We start from the raw sequence: 21,198 nt of genomic DNA, 5'->3' as shown, positions 1-21,198 counted from the left end.
ATCATCCGTAACTCCAGCCCCAGGGCACCCAATATCCTCTTCTGGCCTTTGTGGGCATGAGGTATGCACATAGTACAAAGACATACATGCAGACAAAATACCCACATGCAGAGAATAAATGACACACACACACACACACATATGAATGAATGAAAAAGGTATTTGTTCTTGGGCTAGTGAGACGGCTCTGTGGATGAAGGCACTTGCTATCAAGGTCTCGCAACCTAAGTTCAATTCCCAGAGCCCATGTAAAGGGAGAGGGAAAGAACTGACTCCACAGAGTTGTCCTCTGACCTCTGCACATATGCATCCATAATAATAAACCCTATGAAACATTTTTTAAGAGCACATACTGTCAGCTGGGCGTTGGTGGCGCACGCCTTTAATCCCAGCACTCAGGAGGCAGAGGCAGATGGATCTCTGTGAGTTCAAGGCCAACCTGGTCTACAAGAGCGAGTTCCAGGACAGCCTCCAAAACCACAGAGAAACTCTGTCTCGAAACCACCCCCCCAAAAAAAGTATATATTGTCATGCCAATCCAGAAAAGCCTTACTTGGTAAGATCCTTTTTCCTAGCTATTTGAAGATATCAAATAAGAAATCTGTCAGAAATACAATGTAGATCGACAAAAAAATAAAGACTTTTCCATAGAATTTTCAAGCTCTGTGTGTGCATGTATGAGTATGTGTGTATGCATTGGGGGTTGGGGCTGAGCTGTTCTTGTTTTTGTTTTTGAGACAAGGTCTCAATGTGTAACAAAGGCTATCCCAGGACTGCCCAATCTCACAACCCTCCAGACTCAGCCTCCCAAGTGTTAGGATAACAGGCAGGTGCTACAGTAGGCTCAGCCTCTAGTTTTATCATTATAAAAAAATATAATGTAGGTCAGTATCTCTTCCCAGCTTCAATAACTGTACACTTTGTAAGTCTCAAGATCTGTATCAATTCCTATTTTTGGTCAAATTATTCCAGTAGTTTATTCCAACTTCTAATATTTACCCACATTAATGGTAATCAGCACAGTTATGTACATTTCTTGATTTAATATAAAATCTATAATTTTATATATTTCCTTAAATCTCATCAACTTTTTTTTAATTTGTTATGCCCCATTTTGCCATCTATGATCTTTCATCTTCTACTCACGGTGAGAAGTTATACTAAACATTTGTAGCTAAACGTCATGCAAAAGCAATATAAAGACAGAATGGTGGGTCATACCTGTAATCCCAGCATAAACACTATTACAGTGAAAATTTATAATTACAAGTTTAAACTGACATAATTTATAGAAGTATATACTTCATAATAGCTTGTTATTCATTCATTCTACTCCCATTGCTCCCAATAAGGGGTAAAACTCAAGCAAAGACCCTTAAAAAAAGTATTCATAAAATAGAGTATTCTGAGCCAGGCGGTGGTGGTGCACGCCTTTAATCCCAGTACTTGGGAGGCAGAGGCAGGCGGATCTCTGTGAGTTCGAGGCCAGCCTGGTCTACAGAGTGAGTGCCAGGACAGCCTCCAAAGATACTCAGAGAAACCCTGTCTCGAAAAACAAAAAACAAAACAAAACAACAATAAAAAAGATAGGGTCTTCCATGCTGCCTAAACCAGCTCTGAGTTTGGTAACTCTATGCATCAGTCTCTGAGGGGCTAAGATTATAAGCATGTGCCACTTCGTCCAGAAATGTTTTTTCATTTTGTAGTACTGGTAACTGAACCTAGGGCTTTGAGGGGTTTGAGAACATCACCACAGTTAATGTTACCTTTTTATTTTTTAAATTTAAAGGTTTATTTTGGGCCTAACATGGTGGTATTTTTAATTCCAGCACTTTGGAAGCAGAAACAGGGGGGTATTTGTGATTTTGAGGCCAGCCTGGTCTACAGAGCAAATGCCATGACAGCCAAGGCTACACAAAGAAACCTGTCTCAAAAACACACATTTCTTTAAAATTTTTGTGTTTTACTTACATGCATGCCATCGCACCACATGTACACCTGTGTTGCCTGCAGAGACCAGACGAGGTCGTCAGATCTTCTGGAACTGGAGTTAAGCACAGTGGTGAGCCTCCACATGGGAGTTGGGAAATAAATCCATGTCCTCTGGAAGAGCTCTTACCCACTGAGTTGTCTTTGCAGCCCCTCAATTTACCCTTGTTTAGACAGTGTCTCATTAAGTTACATAGTCTGGCCTTGAAATTATTCTGCAGACTAAGCAGGCCCTGAACTTGTGGCCTCCTATAACAGTCTTCAACAAGCTGTGTTTACAGGCCTGCGCTACCAGATTGGACCAAAGATGGCACTTTTTACTGAGAAAGAGTAACTGAAATTCTTCCCCCTGAAATATTTCACTACATGTGACTCAATTATTAAGTTTTAAAAGTCATTGCATTATCTCTTGGACCTTGCTTCCCAAATTTCTTTTTGGCCAAATACAGATGTTTTAGTGTGGGCTTAAGTATGAGGGTTAAGACAAAAAGTCAGGCACACTGAAGAGTCAGGTGTGGGCTTCCTTGAGAGTTACTTTTTGTTTGTAGAGGGAGTGCACAGCCCTGACTGTCCTCAAATTCAGAGATCTGCCGGACTTCGCCTATCAGTGCTGAATTTAAAGGCATGAACCACTAGGTGTACCATCACGCCCAGTCTTACCTTTTTCTTTCTTTTTCTAAAAACAGGGTCTTTGTAGCCTACAAACGTGCAACAATTCACCTGCCTCAGCTTCCTGACTGCTCAGATTGTAGGCATGAGCTCTTACCTGGCTCTCTCACCAAACTTCTGCTTCCTACTTGCCAGTCTAGGTTCAATAACTCAGAAGCCTTCCCAATGCGGTGGCTCACCCTGCAACCCCAGAATGTGAGAGGTTGAGGCTGAAGGTCTGCTGCGAGTTTGAGGACAGCCTAAACTATGGAGGGAGTATCAGGCCAACCAAAGCTACATAGCAAAACCCCATCTCCAACTCTTGCAATTGATTCTATCCCACAATATAGAATATTATTACTTCCCAATCTCTAACCTATAGTCACTAGGTTTTAACCCTAGCTCCATATTCTCTGACTCCCATTTTAAACCTCCTGGATTTTCACAAGTTCAAACCTCCCCAGGCCTCTTTCTTCACCACCCGTGGGTCATCCTGCCTGCATCAACACACAGCTCAGTTTACAGCTTATGCACTTCATGAACTCTCTTTCTACATGTTCCCTGAAGGAAAGTCAGGGTTTAGTGGCTGCACTTAATCACTTTCCATAATCAAAATTAATATACAGACTCATAACACAAATCCTAGGGGTTGAAAGTGGAGAAGAAAAAAAAAAGTTCAGTTGAAATTCAAGGCCACCTATCCACAAACTCTAAAGAAGACAGATATTGCCAGAAAAGTGCCATCTGTTGTCTTGTTAGAGTTCCCTTCTTCCCAGAAGGCAATCCACATTGGTACTGTAGTCCCCCTACCTTCAGTATACAGAGTTCTTGTACTTACGGAGCCTCATTGCTTCAACTCTCTGGTCCTTGGGCTTTGCCTCAACCCTGCCCACTTCTATTACTTGTCTGTCTCATCACAGATTTTAATTCTGTCCTATTCACCTACCCTGAAGTCTACATGCTGCAAACGGGGGGGAGGTATGTGTGTACACCCATCAAAGGTTTATGGTCTAGGACAAGGTGGCAAGTGTAGTTTTTAAATGGACACCTAGCACTGCAGTTCTGTATTTGCAGTTTTACACTCCCTTTCTGTTGTCAGTACAAGAGAACAAAATCTTGACCAGCAAGGATCTGTAAAAAAAATGGGCAAGGGAGCTGATGTCAGTAGAAAGAGAGAAAACAGCACGAAAAAAGTCACTAGTATCTCTGGGCTGGGTTAAGAGGTCTCACATCACCCCAAAAGGGTTTTTATCACAGTTTACTGTTTTCAGTGAAAGAGAAACACTACAATAGACATAATTTCATCATCTAACAGATGGAGTTATATAAACTGAACAGAGACATGAATTCATTTATGGATTCCTCTATACTATACACCCTTAGAGGATAATGAACAAATGCCATATCGAGCAATACTGACCCTTTTTTTGCAGTATACAGTTTTAGAAAGTGCTGTAAAATAAACTTTTTTACTTCAAAGTATAAACCCTGTCGGAAATTCTATCATTTTCAGGAGGATGAGCTAGACAGATATAAACTCCAGATATTAGAACAGAGGATGGATAGGAGAAATTTAATTGAAAAAAGAAATACCTTGAAAATAAAATCTTTATGACAGCTTAAAAAAAAAAAAACAAACCAAACCAAACTAAAAAACCCAACATAATTTATAGCAGGGGAGCACTAAAAAACTATGCCATAGAAACACTTGCAAGACTCAAGAGAATCTCAAACCTTAAAGCTAAACAAGAAACAGACATCCAAAGTGGATGAAATCATAAGCTGGGTCAAGATGAGGATGGAAGACACGAAACACAAGAAACGCAGCTACTAACTTGGAGTCACACGGGCTTCCTCAAATAAACGAGAGCCTAGGCCCTTTTCTTGTCTTCACCGTTCTGTCCAGTGAGTGGCAACTCTGTGTCTGTTTTCTAATCACTATAGGAAAAGACATACCCAAATTAAGGGTGTAGACATTTGGGGGCAAATATGGCTGGTAACAAGAGAGCATTTCGTTAAGAACAGGGAAAGCTAAACAGCCAACCACGAAACCTAAAAGCATGTATTTTTCAGATGCCAAGAGGTCAACTGTAAAAATTACTGTTACTCATGCGAGCAAAGGGAAGGAAGTAGAGCTGATGGGGAGGAAAACGCTACTGGAAGTGGGGGTGTGAAGGGGGGTCGGGTACATTACCTGCTCTTACTGCCGGGGTTGGTGCCAGTAAGGCCCATACGGCAGAGGCAGGCACAGGCACAGGCAGGAGACTTCAGGCAACTAGATCCCCCAAATAGAGTTGAAGTACATGCACTTGAGCGAGGGAGCTATCGGGGGGGCACCCTCCTAGGAGGGGATGGTCAAGATGGGAAGATGCGGGGGGGTGGGGGTGGGGGTGTGATGCCCGAGAAAGAAGCAACCATAGCACGCAAGCTGCAGGCCGGGAGGCCTAGCAAGCCCCGAAGGAGAAAGGGCCCTGCACCTCACCCCGATGGGAGGCAAAGGTGGCTTTACCTGCGGTGGCCGTGGGGCCGGTTCGCTTCTCGCTGTCTTTCCAGCACCAGTTCCCCTCCTTCTGCGCAACCTAACTTGATGAGCTTGCCCGCCCCACACTCTCATTGGCTGAGGCCCACTGCCACTCAAACAAAGGCGCAGAGACGCAAAACAGCGCAAGGGCGGGACTAGAAGCAGCTCCCTTCCCCCGCAGGTTAGGTTGAGAGCACACAGCGAGGCCTATCCGGTTTCTAGGGCCGAGACCAAGCCTGCAGCTTGCTTGAAAATGAAGGTGCGGGAGAGCAATCCTGAGAGTTGATTCTTAGCACCCACAGCGCTCACACACCCGAGTGGAGCTCTGGGAAGGTGTTCTGCACTAGGGCAGCTCCGCCTCCCTCTGGAACCCCTGCCTTCCGGCGGCCCTGTCACTCCCTCCCACTCCCCACCACAAGGTGCCCAGGCAATACCAAGAGACAGTACGGTTGCTGGCTGGACACGCAGCCTTTCGCTGTTCCAAGATAAAACACTCAGTGCTACAATCCAGGAAACTGGCTCGCATGCTTGACACTTCTGCTGCCACAAAGTTAGCTCAGGTGCCTCTAACAATTCTGTGACCCGGTGCCCTCCAAAATACACACCCAGTCCTACCTCCAGACTCGGCCCTCATCCCCTTTCTCTCTCCAAACAGTCCATTTAACTTAGCTGTCACGTCACTGTCCATTCCCGGTGTTCCTGAGCAGACTAGCGCCATAGTGGGGGTAGGCAAGCTTAAGTCCCCCAAAGTAAACAGTTAACTACAAACAACTGCTTTACTCGGAACCACTGTTTACACTGAAAAGTCCCCTTGACACGGAAATCTTTTTCTGCACTCAGAACAGGAAAAAGATCAACTGAACTTAGACTTCTACAAAGACCCCAGGGTTACCTACCACTAGACAGGCCAGGAACACCCAGTTGGACCGTGGTAGTATTAAGGTTTCCACTCACACTGGCTCTGAAGCCTCCTCCGTACTTAGCATCCAATTAACTGCCAAGTCCTACTGACACTACTGCAATGTATCAAAACAGACTTAAGAGGCCGCATTGCGCTATAATTGCAAGTCAACCACTTTGTATAGATGAGAAAACCAAGCGGCTGAAGGATCCAACTAAGAAACAAAGTAGCAAAGTCATGACTTGTAACTCTTCTGCCTTCCGGCTTATTTGTGCAGTTGCTGGGGAAGGGTCATCACTGATCTTTTTCCCTCCTAATCCGACCTGCTACCACATTAATTTTCTAATACATAATTCACCACATTAATTTTCTAATACATAATTCGACCAAACGAACTTCATGCTTAAGAACTTTCAAAGACACCCTGTTACTCTTGCAACTGTGCGGGGCTTGTCAGCACCCCCAACACTCAGGAGGCTGAGGAAGGGAAAACAAACAGCATGCCTTTTCTGTACTGGTTTCCACTGCTATCCATCATACATTTACATGCTAGTCAAAAAGTCAAGTTCCTACTGCTGTATTTGTTCTCATATGGGTCTAGTCAGTGCTGCTGCATTCAAATTGCATACTACCCTTGATTTGTGTGTCAGAATCTTATGTCCCAAGATCTACACATTTCTTCATTCATCACCTCAATTCTTGTTGTCTGAGACAAGGTCTCATAGTACACAATTCATATTGGCTTGGAACTCACTATGTAGCCCAAGCCTGTCACAAATTCATGGTGATTCTCCTGCCTCAGCCTCCCCAGTGCTGGAATTACAGCCATGATTTCAGGATTACCATGCTCGGTTATCTTAACATTTACTGAGTAGACAGTAGACTAAGTAATTTGATAATATTAGCGGTCCAAAATTAAATAACCCCTTACCCAGCAGGCACACTAATATATGCCTGTAATTCTATCACTTGAAATGAGACAGGAGGATCATGAATTCAAGGCTAGCTTGAATTAAACAGAAAAAACAAAAAATAAAAAACAAGAGAGGGAGGAAGCTCGGGAGAGAAAGATATAATCCCTACTCCTATCAGATATGGAGCATATGTGGGGAAAAGATAAACAGTAGACACTATGATAAAAATACCAAACAGGCAAGTATAAATAGTTATAATACAAGATGGTAACCCAAGGTGGTAGGTAATACAATCAACAGGGGTCATTACAGGGATGCAAGAAGAAGGTAATTAATTTAGGAGGAAAAGATAACAGGTAGTTTATTGTTTTTTGAGACAGGGTTTCTCTGAATTGCTTTGGAACTCACTCAGTAGACCAGGCTGGCCTCGAACTCACAGAGACCCACCTGCCTCCGACTCCCGAGTGCTGGGAATAAAAGTAGTTTCTTAAATTATAGGATATAGGTTACGGTGGACTACACGAACAGAGATAGTGAGAGGGAAGGCAAAAACAAAAGCATGAAAATGATAAGCAGTATGTGACCCATAATTCTGTGGTTCAATCCTACCAACAACAAATCACAGGAAACTGGATGGAGATAAAGCTAAAGGGTAGGCAAGGGTCAGACGTTCTTACAGGTAGATATCAATCTACAGAAACAAATGGAATGACATGATCAGGACTAACTTGAGTTACCTAACTGGCGTTGAGGGATGGATGAACAGAAGACATAGGATCAGTCAGGAGGTAGATAGCAGAGACTTATTAATTTGTTTTTTCTGTTTAGCAATCAAAGGCATATACTATGAGATAATTATGCATGAGACCTTGGATGAGACGCTCTGTCCACAGAGCCCCACTGTTCAGCGTTATGGCTCTGGTCTCTGTGCCTCGCTCGCTTTCAGACCATCTTTTAAACCTTAATTTTGTGAGCCATCTGATGTTTCAATAAGTTCCCTTTCTGAATCCTACCTAACAAGATAACTAAGGTCTGAACTATAGCAATATGATTCAAAATATGATGGGAGGAAGGAAAAGGACCCAGAAATGTGAGATAAAAATCAGTACAATATGAAATTTAGCTATACTGAGTGATTTGCTTATAGCATTTTTGACATTCAATAGACTGGCTGTAGAAAAGTGCAGCTTGGTGATAGATTTAGAGTTGTCATACTAGATGTTAGGTTTAAAAGAGGAGACTATCTAAGAAATTTAAGCAATACACCAGGTATAAGACTGCTCTAGGCTGAGTGGTGGTGGCGCATGCCTTTAATCCCAGTACTCGGGAGGTAGAGACTGGTGGATCTCTGTGAGTTCCAGGCCAGCCTGATCTACCAGTTCCAGGAAAGACTCCAAAGTCACAGAGAAACCCTGTCTTGAAAAGACAACCCCCCCAAGAAAGAAAAAAAAAACTGTTCTAATTTCATTGAGAGAATAGAATATGTTGGTGTCTGTAAGGAATTGGAGAAACCAGGATTTCACTATGTAGCCCTGGCTGGCCTAGAACTCACAGAGGTATACCTTAGGAGAGGCTGGTATACCTCTGTGATCAGAGATTTTAAAAGTCCACCACATCTGGCCTCCCTAGGTCCATATTAAACAAAGTAGCTACTATAAGAAATATATATCCAAGGTGGACAAAGAAATTTTTGGGGGGTGGGGGCTAAGACAGGGTTTCTCTGTGGCTTCGGAGGCTGTCCTGGAACTTTGTAGACCAGGCTGGTCTCGAACTCAGAGATCCACCTGCCTCTGCCTCCGGAGTGCTGGTATTAAAGATGTGCACCACCAACACCAGGCAGACAAATTTTGATTTCTCAAAAGTTAGAAATGTAGTTATATGCAAAATCTCTTTTGTTTTTTAATCTCTACCTTTAAGTGTAGACAACTAATTTAATACTATGCATACTAAACAAAACAGTTTAGCTGGAGGCCAAATGCAATTGGGAATAGAAGGCTAATTAAAAAAGGATGTTAGGGGCCGGGCGTTGGTGGCGCACGCCTTTAATCCCAGCACTCGGGAGGCAGAGGCAGGTGGATCTCTGTGAGTTCGAGGCCAGCCTGGTCTACAAAGTGAGTTCCAGGACAGCCTTCAAAGCCACAGAGAAACCCTGTCTCGAAAAACCAAAAAAAAAAAAAAAAAAAAAGGATGTTAGGTTGGGTGGTGGGGACAGATGCCTTTAATCCCAGCAGAGGCAGGCGGATCTCTAAATTCTAGGCCAGCCTTGTCTTCAAAGTGAGTTCCAGGACAGGGTTACACAGTGAAACCGTCTCGAAAAACAAACAATAAAAAGAGGACATTAGAATCTAAGGAATTTAAGGGACAGAATGAACTATGTCAACTTAAAAAACAGAAAGAAGAGCTAGAGATGAAGGGAGCAAGCATTAAGGTCATAGCAGCAAGGAAAGTAGAGACATGTAAGATGAAGAGCGGTCACTTACATGAAAGGAAAAATATCCCCTGAGGGCTGGGGAGAGGGCTCGGTGTTGCTCTGGCAGAGGACTTAGGTTCAGTTCCCAGCACCCACACGGTAGCTCACAACTATCCAATTCTAGTTCCAAGGTATCTGACGCCTTCTTCCGGCCCCTGAAGGTACCAGGCCCACATGTGATTGCAGAAAACCACGCTGTACTCACACACCTTCCCCTAGCTTCAAGGCACCACAGTCAGGTTTCCACACGGCCTCTGTAACCAACCTCTTCTCTGTTCTCCGATCCTTGGATAATGAGTTTCGCTTAGGCTCCCAGATCTTTTCATGCTATACTTCCTTCTCAAGGATGTCTAATTGAAATATGCAGCCTCAATTACTAGTCATCCTTCAATGAATGATCGACATACCCTCGTGTCTTCCATTTTTACTGCTGAGCAAGGTATCACCTCTGAACCTGCTGCTCTAGCTAACTACTTACCGAACACTCCTTCTTGGTGGCCTGTCCAGTCTCCCACCACCACACACGACTACCTTCCAGCAACCTCCTGTCCAATCACAGTCAGAAGCCACTCATCTTTCTTATCTCCCACATTCAACGTTTAAAAATCCCACCTTCCGAATAGCCCTCAAATTTATCATCTACTTTTGCTCTGTTGGCTCAGGTTACCACTGGACCGCTGTGATTGTCTTATAACTGATTCTGCTCTTATCTATTTAATCTATTTAACCCTTTCCTTTTCCTTTTTCTCTGCCCTCTCCAACTTCACATGGTATTAAGGAATTGAACCCAGGGACTTTGTACTACTACTAAACTATGGCCAACCCTAATTTTTTTAACAAGCCTGAAATACTTGAGGAAAACGAGGCATAGAGAGATTATTAATTTGTCCAAAGTCCTACAGCTAGTAAAAAGTGCCGTCAGATTCAAATGTAGGCAATGTAACTTATACATACATATATATATGTACACATACACACTCACACACACACACACACACACACATCCCTACTATAAATTCTCTTAGCCAGGCATGGTAGTTTATGGCTATAATCCTAGCACACAGAAGGTAGACAGGATGCTCATTTATGAGTCTAAGGCCAGCCTGGGCCACAAGTGGAGTTCCAGGCAAATCAGGGTTATAGAAGACACTATGTCAAGAAACAAAAACAAACTAATAGTCTCTCTTAACAGTCAAAACTACCTCCCTTTACATGGAGACTGGATAACCAACTACATAGTTTTTGATGTCTTTCCTTCCCCTGTTAGAATGTAAGTTCCTCAAGGGCAAAGACTATTTATAAACTGTCTTGGTTGTAATGGGTATTCAATGTACCTTTGCTGAAGAAAGGATTAAACCTCCAGCCAAAAGGAGTGTATGAGTGAAGCTTCAAAGAGTAACGGGAGGTTTCTAATCAGAGGGCAATGTCAACAAATGAGCAGGAATATGCTTCCCTCCAGGACCACTCAGAGAAGGCATCACGAAATACCATCACTTTTTGGGACCAATTGCAGACACAGCTTTACATAGAGCGAAGGAAGCCATATAAGGACTAGAGAGGTGCTCAGCAGTTGAGAGCACTGCTGCTCTTGCAGAGAAACCGTGTTCCATTCTCAACACACACATGACAGCTCACAACCATCTGTGACTTCAGCTCCAGGGGATCCAACACCTTTTTCCAGCCTTCACAGGCCCTAAACAAGCAAACAGTGCAGACATACATGCAGGCAAAACCCATACACATAAAACCAATGGCACACAAAAGACTTGTACAGAGTGTAATCACTATTGGCAGGAATGAAACTTTAGGTTTAGAAACTTTTAGGTTTAGAATGATGACTCCTCAGTGATGATCATTTAAGGAAGTGGCAAAAAGCAAATGGATGAAGTAGAGACATCAGTAGGACTCAAAATATAGGGTGTGGATTCTTTGTTTGTTTGAGACAGGGTTTCTCTGTGAAACAGTTCTGGCTGCCCTGGAACTCACTCAGTAAACCAGGCCTGCCTCTGCCTGGGATTAAAGGCATGCACCACCACCACACCTGGTGTGGATTCTAGTTAAACCAATCTCATTATAGACTTTTTTTAAACTACAGTTAAAACTCTAGCATTAGCCGGGCGTTGGTGGCGCACGCCTTTAATCCCAGCACTCGGGAGGCAGAGGCAGGTGGATCTCTGTGAGTTCAAGGCCAACCTGGTCTACAGAGCGAGTTCCAGGACAGCCTCCAAAGCCACAGAGAAACCCTGTCACTAAAAACCAAAACACACACACACACACACACACAGAGAGAGACAGAGAGAGAGAGAGAGAGACAGAGAGAGAGAGAGAGAGAGAGAGAGAGAGAGAGAGAGACAGAGACATAGAGACAGAGACAGAGACATAGAGACAGAGACAGACAGAGACATAGAGACAGAGAGAGACAGAGACAGAGACAGACAGAGACAGAGACAGAGACAGACAGAGAGAGAGAGAGAGAGAGAGAGAGAGAGAGAGAGAGAGAGAGAGAGAGAGAGACTCTTGCGTTTTGGCCTATGCCGGAAGACAAAATAAAAGTGCAGCCTGTAAGTCTTTAAGGGTCTTTGCCTTAGTTAAACTCAGGCTGAATCTGAAGCATCACCCCATCACCAGTTCATGAAGGCAGAGATAACACACTGAGGATAGATTTGATGCTCAGTGGGAAGAGGAGATTTCCCCTTAAGGATACCCACTTGAGTTCAAGGCCCAGAACCCATGGAGGCTGACTCCACAAGGCTGTCCTCTGACTACCACACACACAAGACACATGCATACCCCCACACCCAAGATATAAACACTCACACAATAATAATGATGATGAATAAAAAAACCTAACTATTATGGTAAGTTGCAGAGGAGAAATCTAACTTGATCAATATAGCTACTGCATATACTATTTAGGTAACACTCCTGATAACCTCCATGCAACCTAGCTTTCCCTATTTTAAGTAAGCCACTTTTCATACATTTGTTCTGAGAGAAAATGTAAATGTTTACTGAACTCAACTGCATGCTATAAAGCTAATAGTCCATGCATTTCAAAGTAATCCTAAAGAGTAAAAGATAATATGTAGTGCTTGACACATAGCAGGCAAATAAAGAGGAATTTATCCCTTAGCCAATATTTTAAAACAGTACCTCTAAAAGTTTATCTCATACAAAATTAGTCATTGGAGACTTAGCAAAGCTGATCTGCTAAGGCAGAAAGATGGGAAACTGAGATACACAAATTGGCTTCATGGCTGGAGCAGCAGGGCCCGGGACTCTGGCATTAATATGCACAAAGAACAGGGCAGCCCAATAGATCTCAGCTAGCACTAGTATCTAGGGCAATGATGAGGAATGCAGCTCTTTTTATGTCTTCAGAAATATCTCAGCATCTATTCTGTAACTGTGCCACACACTTCACAAAACCTTGTAACCTGTAATTCCTCAGTAGGTTAGGCTTTCCCTTGGTAGTTCTCAGGCTCGTCTCAAGCCAACTTTCCTGAGAGAAGTGAAAGGAAATGACCAAAACCTGTACAGATATTTAAAGGCTTCCTTTTTTTTTTTTAATTTCCATTGGGGGCGGTGGTGGTGAACACCTTTAATCCCAGCACTCGGGAGATCTCCGCAAGTTCGAGGCCAGCCTCCTACAGAGAGAGATGCATGGCAGTCAGGGCTACACAAAACAGTAAAACCCTGTCTTAAAAAACAAAACAAAACAAAGTTCCCTAACAAATACAAAGAGCAGGTAAAATTCCTGCATATTACCGAACCCTATGTAAATAATTGACTTGATATGTCCCACTAGAAAAAGAGGTCTTGGGGTGGAGGGATTAAGAGCATTGGCTGCTCTTCAAGAGATTCTGAGTTCAATTCCCAGCAACCACAAGGTGGATCACAATCATCTATAATGAAATCTGGGTGCCTTCTTTTGGCCTGTAGGCAGAACACAGTATACATAATAAGTAAAAGGAAGAAGGAAGAAGGAGGAAAGGAAGAGGAGGAGGATCTTTTTTTTTTTTTTTCGAGACAGGGTTTCTCTGTGGCTTTGGAGGCTGTCCTGGAACTCGCTCTGTAGACCAGGCTGGTCTCAAACTCACAGAGATCCGCCTGCCTCTGCCTCCCGAGTGCTGGGATTAAAGGCGTGTGCCACCAACGCCCGGCTGAGGAGGAGGATCTTTAGAGAAAGGGAAAAATCCTTCTCTTTTTTAAAGATGAGGGGGCTGAAAAGACGGTTCAGCAGTTAAAAACATAAACTGCGCTGGACAGTGGTGACACACGCCTTTAGTCCCAGCACTGGAGGCAGAGGCAGGTAGATCCCTCGAGATGGAGGCAAGTCTGGTCTACAGAGCAAGTTCTAGGGCAGCCAGCCAAGGATACATAGAGAAACCCTGCCTCAAAAAAGAAATAGTAAAAAAAGAAAGGAAGAAAGGAAGAACAAAAGCTGCTCTGGTACAGCATGGTTACCAGCATCCACAGGAGGTGGCTCAGAGCCACCTCTAACTCCATCTCCAATAGGATGTACCTGGCCTCCTTAGGCATCTGCACTCTGTACATGCATGCGCATGCGCACGCACACGCACACACCAAACAACAAAAATCAACCAGAAAAAGCATCTCATTGATGCAGTTAACTTAGACAAACATAAAGTCACATTCTGTCTTCCAAATTCTGTTATCTGAACTCTAAATAGGCAACTAGCCTATAAAAATCACTAATTAAATATACTGAGTGGTATAGTTAAATGCCTCATTAAAAAACCAAAAAGTTCCCCAGCCACAAAAGAAAAAAAAATCACCCGTTTCTTAAAGAACCAGCCAAAAACAAATTCTATCACTAATGGAACAATATACTTACAAATACTCATGTCCTACCCTCAAATATGCCCTTTTCAAAATATGTAGTGGAGTTAAAAAAAAGGGGGGGTGGGGGTGTGCAGGAAATTCCAAAGGTTTCTATAATGACCACAAGAGACAATTCCAAAAACCCTGCAGGACTCACAACTGTTCAATAGCCTGCTGCCTTCTCAAATGAATTTGAGAATTCAATTACATGGGGCTGGTAAGCTTACTGGTTAAGAGCACTTGCTGGTCTTGCAAAGGATCTGGTTTTAGGCAGCTCTCAGCCATCTATAACTCCTGTACATGCAGGCAGAACTCTATATACATAATAAAAATAAAATCAGGGATGCTTCATTCTTTCAACAATAAAGATAACTTATTAGTAATTATGTGTACTAATAAACAATTATTTGGGGAATCCTTTCAAATAAACTAGTGAGACTATAACAATGATACCTGGAATTTGAAGAGGGTAGACTTCCGTCTAAGTCCCCCAAACTGTCCCACTGCTCAGAATATACTCTTGTGTCTATTCCTGCTGAAGATGAATGTGAAGCAATTAAGTATTCATACAAGGTTCATAGCCATCTATGCCTACTGAGTTTTCTGAGTTTATTTATTTATTGATGGTGCTGTAGACAGAACTCAGTACTTACTAGGAAAGTGTTACATTGATAGCCCCTCCTAGTGGACCTTTGATAACTGTAACATACCATTAGTGAATAGAATTTAAGTGTTTCAGTTTTTTAAAAGACTCTTGCTACAATCTAAAGAAAAAATATAAGATAACTTGAAATTTTTACTTCATGTGACCTAGGGATCCTGCTGAAGGACAGAAAGTAATGGGCAATAAGAAAAAAGTAAGAAAACAAGAAGGCTGGGCTGGGTATGGTGGTACAGACCGATTTTACCAAATTTGGGGACATTCAGGAAGATGGATCGATTAGGAGTTCAAAGCCAGCCTTGGACATATGGCAGAGTTCAAAGCCAGCCTGACTGACCTACATGAGACTTCTCTCAAAACAAGCAACAAGCAACAACAACCAAAACAACCCCCACCAAAGTCAAGATCCTATTACTCCTCATGAAGAGACATAGGCTGCTAAAAGAGGAAGAATTAGCGCTGTCTAAAGATGAGCCCTCCAAAGGTTAGCCAATCCCAAAAGGTAGGTCCTAAGCGCAATACACACAAGCAACACAGGATGGACTCGGTAGGTTCTACATGCACACATACACACTCACCAATGACAATTGAAGAAGTCAGTGATGCTAGGGAGCAGGGGGCACAGGAGGAAATGGAAGGGAGAGAAGGATGGAAGCAGTATTCATGTACAAAGTTATCAAAAGCAAAATTAAAAGAGAAAACAAAACTGCCTACAGACTAGCTTAAAGAGAAACATCAGGCATTAGCATGATCTGTAGCTTAAATGTAAACATCCCTAACTATAAGGAGGTAGACATACTGGGAATTTAGTCTATGGCCTTGTACATGCTCGGCAAGCACTCTACCAAGTTATTATCCCTCCAGCTCCTACAATGGAAAATTTAAAACACAAAGTACAGCAAGAAAACACAAAAAGCCACATTTGACGTCATAAACACACATATAAATCAAAACTGTGAAGTTAAAAGAGGGAAGGGTTATCTAGGACAACACCTAGAACGTAGTAAATAGTGAGATAAACATTTTAGGCACCAGAAAATAGTTGCAGTTTGTAACATAAAAATACAGCTGCCTGGGGGCTGGAGAGATGGTTCAGGGGTTAGGAGCACTGACTGCTCTTCCAGAGGTCCTGAGTTCAATTCCCAGCAGCCACATGGTGACTCACAACCATCTATAATGAGATCTGGTGCCCTCTTCTGGTCTGCGGGCAGAACATTCTATACATAATAAATCTAAAAAAACTACAGCTGTCACGTAGGTACTGGAAATCTATCAAATTACAGGATCAGTGTATTACGACAAAATCCTAATAAGGAAACCGCTATGGCTACAAAACTCACTCTAGAGGAGAGATACAGCATAGCAGTGTGACACAGGAAATATGAGCACCTACCAATGACTTAAACGCCAAAGAAACAGACAGCAAATGCCAGAATGGCCACAAAAGTGCTGAGGTCATTCGGGGTGCTGTGCTCAGAGTCAAGATCCAAAAGGCAAGCAGAGAAGTAGAGTGCCTCCTACTGGTAGGCCTGGGGCTTCTGGGAAAGTTTGTCTTAAATTTTTCTTCCGAGTATTAGTCTGAATTTAAGCTCAGAAAATAGAAGATCTCAGGGCTATGGATAAATACTTTCACAAAACCATTAAGCTTTCATATGACCGTTGTAGTTCTTCCATGGATAAAAGCATTAAGTCTTATTCTTTCAGTAAGCAGTTACCCTCAAATTAATCTTCAGTCACAGTACTGCTTAAAGAAATTCTCTTTTCTTTTTTTGGGGGGGAGAGGCAGGTTGAGACAGGGTGTCTCTGTATAGCCCTGGATGTCCTAGAACTCACTCTGCAGACCAGACTGGCCTTGAACTCATAGAGATCCAACTGTCTCTGCCTAAATAAATTCCAAGAGAACACTAATTTGTTTTGTTTTGTTTTTGTTTTTGTAGACAAGGTTTCTCTGTAGCTTTGGAGGCTGGCCTTGAAATTACAGAGATCCACTTGCCTCTGCCTCCCGAGTGCTGGGATTAAAGGTGTGTGCCACTGCTGCCCAGTGAAATAACTTTTTAAAAATAGTTCAAATAATGTTTCCCACTTGTAAGATTTTGGTAGTGGTGAATTTGTATAATCCAAGGTAGAGGCAGAAAGACCAAGACTTCAAGGTCATTCTCCACAAACAGTGGGTTGGATGCCAACCTGGGCTTTGTGAGACTGTCTCAAAAATCAAAATAAATAAAACAGGGGTGGCGGGGGCTAACACCTTTAATCCAAGCACTTGCGAGGCAGAGGCAGATGGATTTCTGTGAGTGTCAGGAGAGTCTGGTCTACAGAGCAAATTCAGGATAGCCAGGATTACACACAGAGAAACCCTGTCTTGGAAAATTAAACAAGATAAAATAAACCAAACAGGGGTTGTTGTTGGCTCTCTTATCTCAGAGTCCCCCCCAGAAGTGGCCAGCATTACTAAAGGACATGTCACCCAAGGAAAAAACTAACAAAAAACAGGTTGCCCAATTCTTGTTGTGGAAACTGTTGGGTGACCATAAAAAGAAATTTCTAGACAGAAGATCTTCTGTAACTAAGAAGACAATATCAGGTTGGAGACATGGCTCATGGTTAAGAGCACTGACTCCGCACGCCTTTAATCCCAGCACTCGGGAGGCAGAGGCAGGCGGATCTCTGTGAGTTCGAGGCCAGCCTGGTCTACAAAGTGAGTTACAGGACAGCCTCCAAAGCTACAGAGAAACCCTGTCTCGAAAAACCAAAAAGAGCACTGCCTTGTCTTCCAATATAAGCCAGAAAAAAAAAAAAAAAAGAAGACACTATCCCAGTCACGTCCAGTGGTGCACACCTTTAATCCTAGTATTGGGAAGGCAGAGGCAGCAGGATCTTTCCAAGTTCGAGGCCAGCCTGGTATACAAAACGAGTTCCAGGACAGCCAGAAACCCTGTTTCAAAACGGGAGGGAAGAAGCATCCAAATCACAAGCTTATTTTTTAGTATCTGATGTGCCTCCGAAAGGACCTCAGCCTGTCTGACACTAGGATAAGTCAGTAAGACGGAGATCAGGTGCGACCACAGGAGACAGCGGACATTGATAAAACAGCTCCCTCTCGCTTGCGTCTGAGATGTTTCATTATGTCTACCTTTAAAAGAAAATTCCGTAGTATTTAACAGCCGACTTCTGGCTCACTTTGCTCGCTCACTGCAGACTGGTCCACTACATACCTCTTCTGGGAAGCCTTTAACGTCGGCCCCTTAAAAAGGGGCCGCTGCGTATGCACAGCTGCAGCAAATGGCAGGCACATTTTTTTTTTTTGAGACACCAGAGACAGGTGAATTAAAAAGCAAAACAAAACTACTCGCTAAGAGACAGGGGGGGAGGGGGTCCTCTCTTAATGAAGAGTTTACATAACGTGTCGGAAAACCTGCAGACCTGTCAAAGAAGACTCAAGGCTTGAGCTGTGTCCCCCCACCACCTCTGCTTTGGGACAGCCCCACAGCAATCGGGCACATAAGAAACCTCCACACCCTCATCCCATGCTCTCCTACCCACATTTTAAAACACAGAAAAGATGGGGGGAGACAGAGAGAAAATAAAGCAGCCAGGCAAAATAAAACCCTAGCCACACACTTCTGAGTCCAAAGTATGGAGTAACCAAGCCGAGCAGGGGAGTTTTTCTTCCTGGGGAGGAGGAGGAAGAACAAGGCAGCTGCCTCGAATGCGCGCCTCGCCCAGCAGAGCAATGACACGCTCCAAAACTCCACGGCGGCCCCAGCAGCTCCCTCGCGGCCGGTCCCAGCACGTCCCCGCGGCCCGCACCGTCCCCAGCGCCGGCCTCTCACAAAGGAGAGTGGGTCGGTTCCGAGCATCCCCGCACCTGATCGCTCACAAGTGCACCCGCCTGGGTGCGAGCGAGGACGGGCTACCCCACCCACTACCGGCGCAGGCTCCGCCGAGGCTTGGTGGAGGCGCGCGTGCCGCAGGCTTACCTGAGTCAGTCCCGCAGCTTGCTTCCTTCCCCCGGCGGAGTTGCAACCCACCGTCCGGGAGAACAAGGCGCCTTCCGGCGGAGCACGGCCAGCCCTCGCCGCAAGCAAGCTTGCTAGTCCTCCATGCCCTTGGGCCCGCCCGCCGTCCTCCATCCACCAATGGTAGGGCCGGAACGGGGAGCCATCCAGGAAGTCTCTGGAGAGTGGGCGGGCCTGAGGCCGAGAAGGGTACGTAGGCAACCGCAGATATGCCTGATTGGAAATAGGCAGAGCCGGAGATAGGCTGGCGGACCGGCCTCTGACCCCAGCCACTGGGGGCGCTCCAAACCAGCCCGGCACCTGCTACCTGTCTCGGGAGGACATCTTGGGTCGGCTGGCTCCGAGGACGTCTACAGTTACTTTTGAGCTCCTTTGGGAGTCTGTTGGTCCGTTCTGGTCCAGCCCCAACATCCTCCCCCTTCACGTGTCTGGGTGAGGAACTCTGGGTATCGTGTTGGAAGTGAGTGGAAGCAGGCCCGACCGTGCCCCCACTTAAATGTAGGAATGATGCTGTTTTATCGGACAAGCCCACAATCAAGGTTTTCGAATGACCCATCTGTGACCAATCCCTGGGGTAATCCTTTATAAGCAGGGTTATCAACAGACACAGGTTATATTCTACAAGCTTATCTGTGCATCCGTTACAGATTTTCCGTGTTGTTTTTTTTTTTTTTCAGACAAGGTCTTGATGTATTTTTCTGACTGGTCTGGAACTTGCTATGTAGACCAGGGGGGCCTCAAAACCAGAGATCTGTCCGCCTCTTCCTGCTGAGTACTGGAATTTAAGATATGCGCCACCAAGCCACGGCCCCCTGCTCTGATTTTAGCAACACAAAATGCTTAGTCATTTAGAAATAATAATGGTCAGGAATTCCACTTAAAAAAAAAAAAAAAAAAAAAAGACCGGGCTGCTCTTCCAGAGGTCCTGAGTTCAATTCCCAGCAACCACGTGGTGGCTCACAACCATTTATAATGAGATCTGGTGCCCTCTTCTGGCGTGCATGCAGGAAGAATACTATACATAATAAATAAACCTTAAAAAAAAAAAAAGACCTAAACCAGGAGGTGGTGGGGCACGCCTTTAATCCCAGCACTTGGGAGACAGAGGCAGTTAGGTGAGTTCGAGGCCAGTCTGGTTTACAAAGTGAGTTCTAGGCTACAAAGAAAAACCCTGTCTCAAAAAAAACCAAATCAACACACAAATACCAAAACCCAAAGACCTTAATTAAGTTCACCGATAGTTCCAAACTATTCAAGAATACACACAGGGCAAAAAAGTCTGGAAAGCAGCAATATTTCGTCATAGATGAAACTGAACTGCGAAAGGCATTCTTATATTTTCTAAAGTTCTGCCAACTACATTTCCACACATTTTTTTTTTTTTTTGGTGAGGGGGGTTGTTTGTTTAAATACCAGTATTGGAAAGCTCCAAGGTGCTTAGGCTATATGACAGGACCTACAAAACTTGCTTTAAAAAAGGTATTTAGCGAGCCGGGCGTTGGTGGCGCATGCCTTTAATCCCAGCACTGGGGAGGCAGAGGCAGGCGGATCTCTGTGAGTTCGAGACCAGCCTGGACTACCAAGTGAGTTCCAGGACAGCCTCCAAAGCCACAGAGAAACCCTGCCTCGAACCCTCCCTCCCCCCCAAAAAGTATTCATTTCTATTATATTTTTAATTATGTGTGTATGCATGTGCATGAGCGCTGGTGCTGCAGAGGGCAGAGGTGTGGGATTCCCTTGGAGCTAGAGTTACAGGGGGCTATGAGCCACCCAACATGTGTGACAGGTGAGGGAACTGAACTCTGGTCAACCGCTGAGTCATCTCTCCCAGTCTTTTCAATTATTAAAGGAATTTTCCAAACAGTAACATGGGCACACAGTTAAGAAATCACGTCAAGGCCTGGCAGAGGTGGTGCACACCTTTAATCCCAGTACTCAGTAGGCAGAGGCAGGTAGATTTTTGTGAGTTTGAGGGCAGCCTGGTCTACAGAGCCAGTTCAAGGACAACCAAGACTATACAGAGAAACCATGTCTCAAAAAAACAAACCAAAACAACAACAACAACAAAAGCAAAAACAAAAATCATGTAGTATTTTAGGTCAAATAAGACTTGATCACTAATTCTGTATACTGAATATCTTTTGCTAAATTCTTTCCTAGTTCTAAATACTAGTGTATACATCTGAGGTATTAGAATTTATGAGAATGATTGTGTAATAGTGTTTGTGTA

At 44.0% G+C, this 21,198-nt stretch overlaps 1 protein-coding gene across 5 annotated transcripts in view; it reads right to left on the bottom strand.

Annotated features, from left to right (window-relative positions):
- The window catches only part of Chd8 (chromodomain helicase DNA binding protein 8), a 65,294-nt gene extending 46,230 nt beyond the window's left edge, over nucleotides 1-19,064 (bottom strand). For 2 of the 5 annotated variants that reach the window (XM_040736682.1, XM_040736685.1), the window contains exon 1: nucleotides 18,930-19,062. The gene's annotated coding sequence lies outside the window, so the exon portion shown is untranslated. Of the gene's footprint in view, nucleotides 1-4,472; nucleotides 4,576-5,146; nucleotides 5,242-18,929 lie in introns of those variants that run through there. The other 3 variants (XM_040736683.1, XM_040736686.1, XM_040736684.1) reach the window with 3 other exon arrangements.
- Between the last annotated feature and the right edge of the window lie 2,134 nt (nucleotides 19,065-21,198).

The sequence above is a fragment of the Mesocricetus auratus genome, unplaced genomic scaffold (assembly GCF_017639785.1).
Source record: "Mesocricetus auratus isolate SY011 unplaced genomic scaffold, BCM_Maur_2.0 Super-Scaffold_100066, whole genome shotgun sequence".
In the NCBI taxonomy this organism is placed as follows: domain Eukaryota; kingdom Metazoa; phylum Chordata; class Mammalia; order Rodentia; family Cricetidae; genus Mesocricetus; species Mesocricetus auratus.
This window is presented reverse-complemented; position numbering and strand designations above follow the sequence as displayed.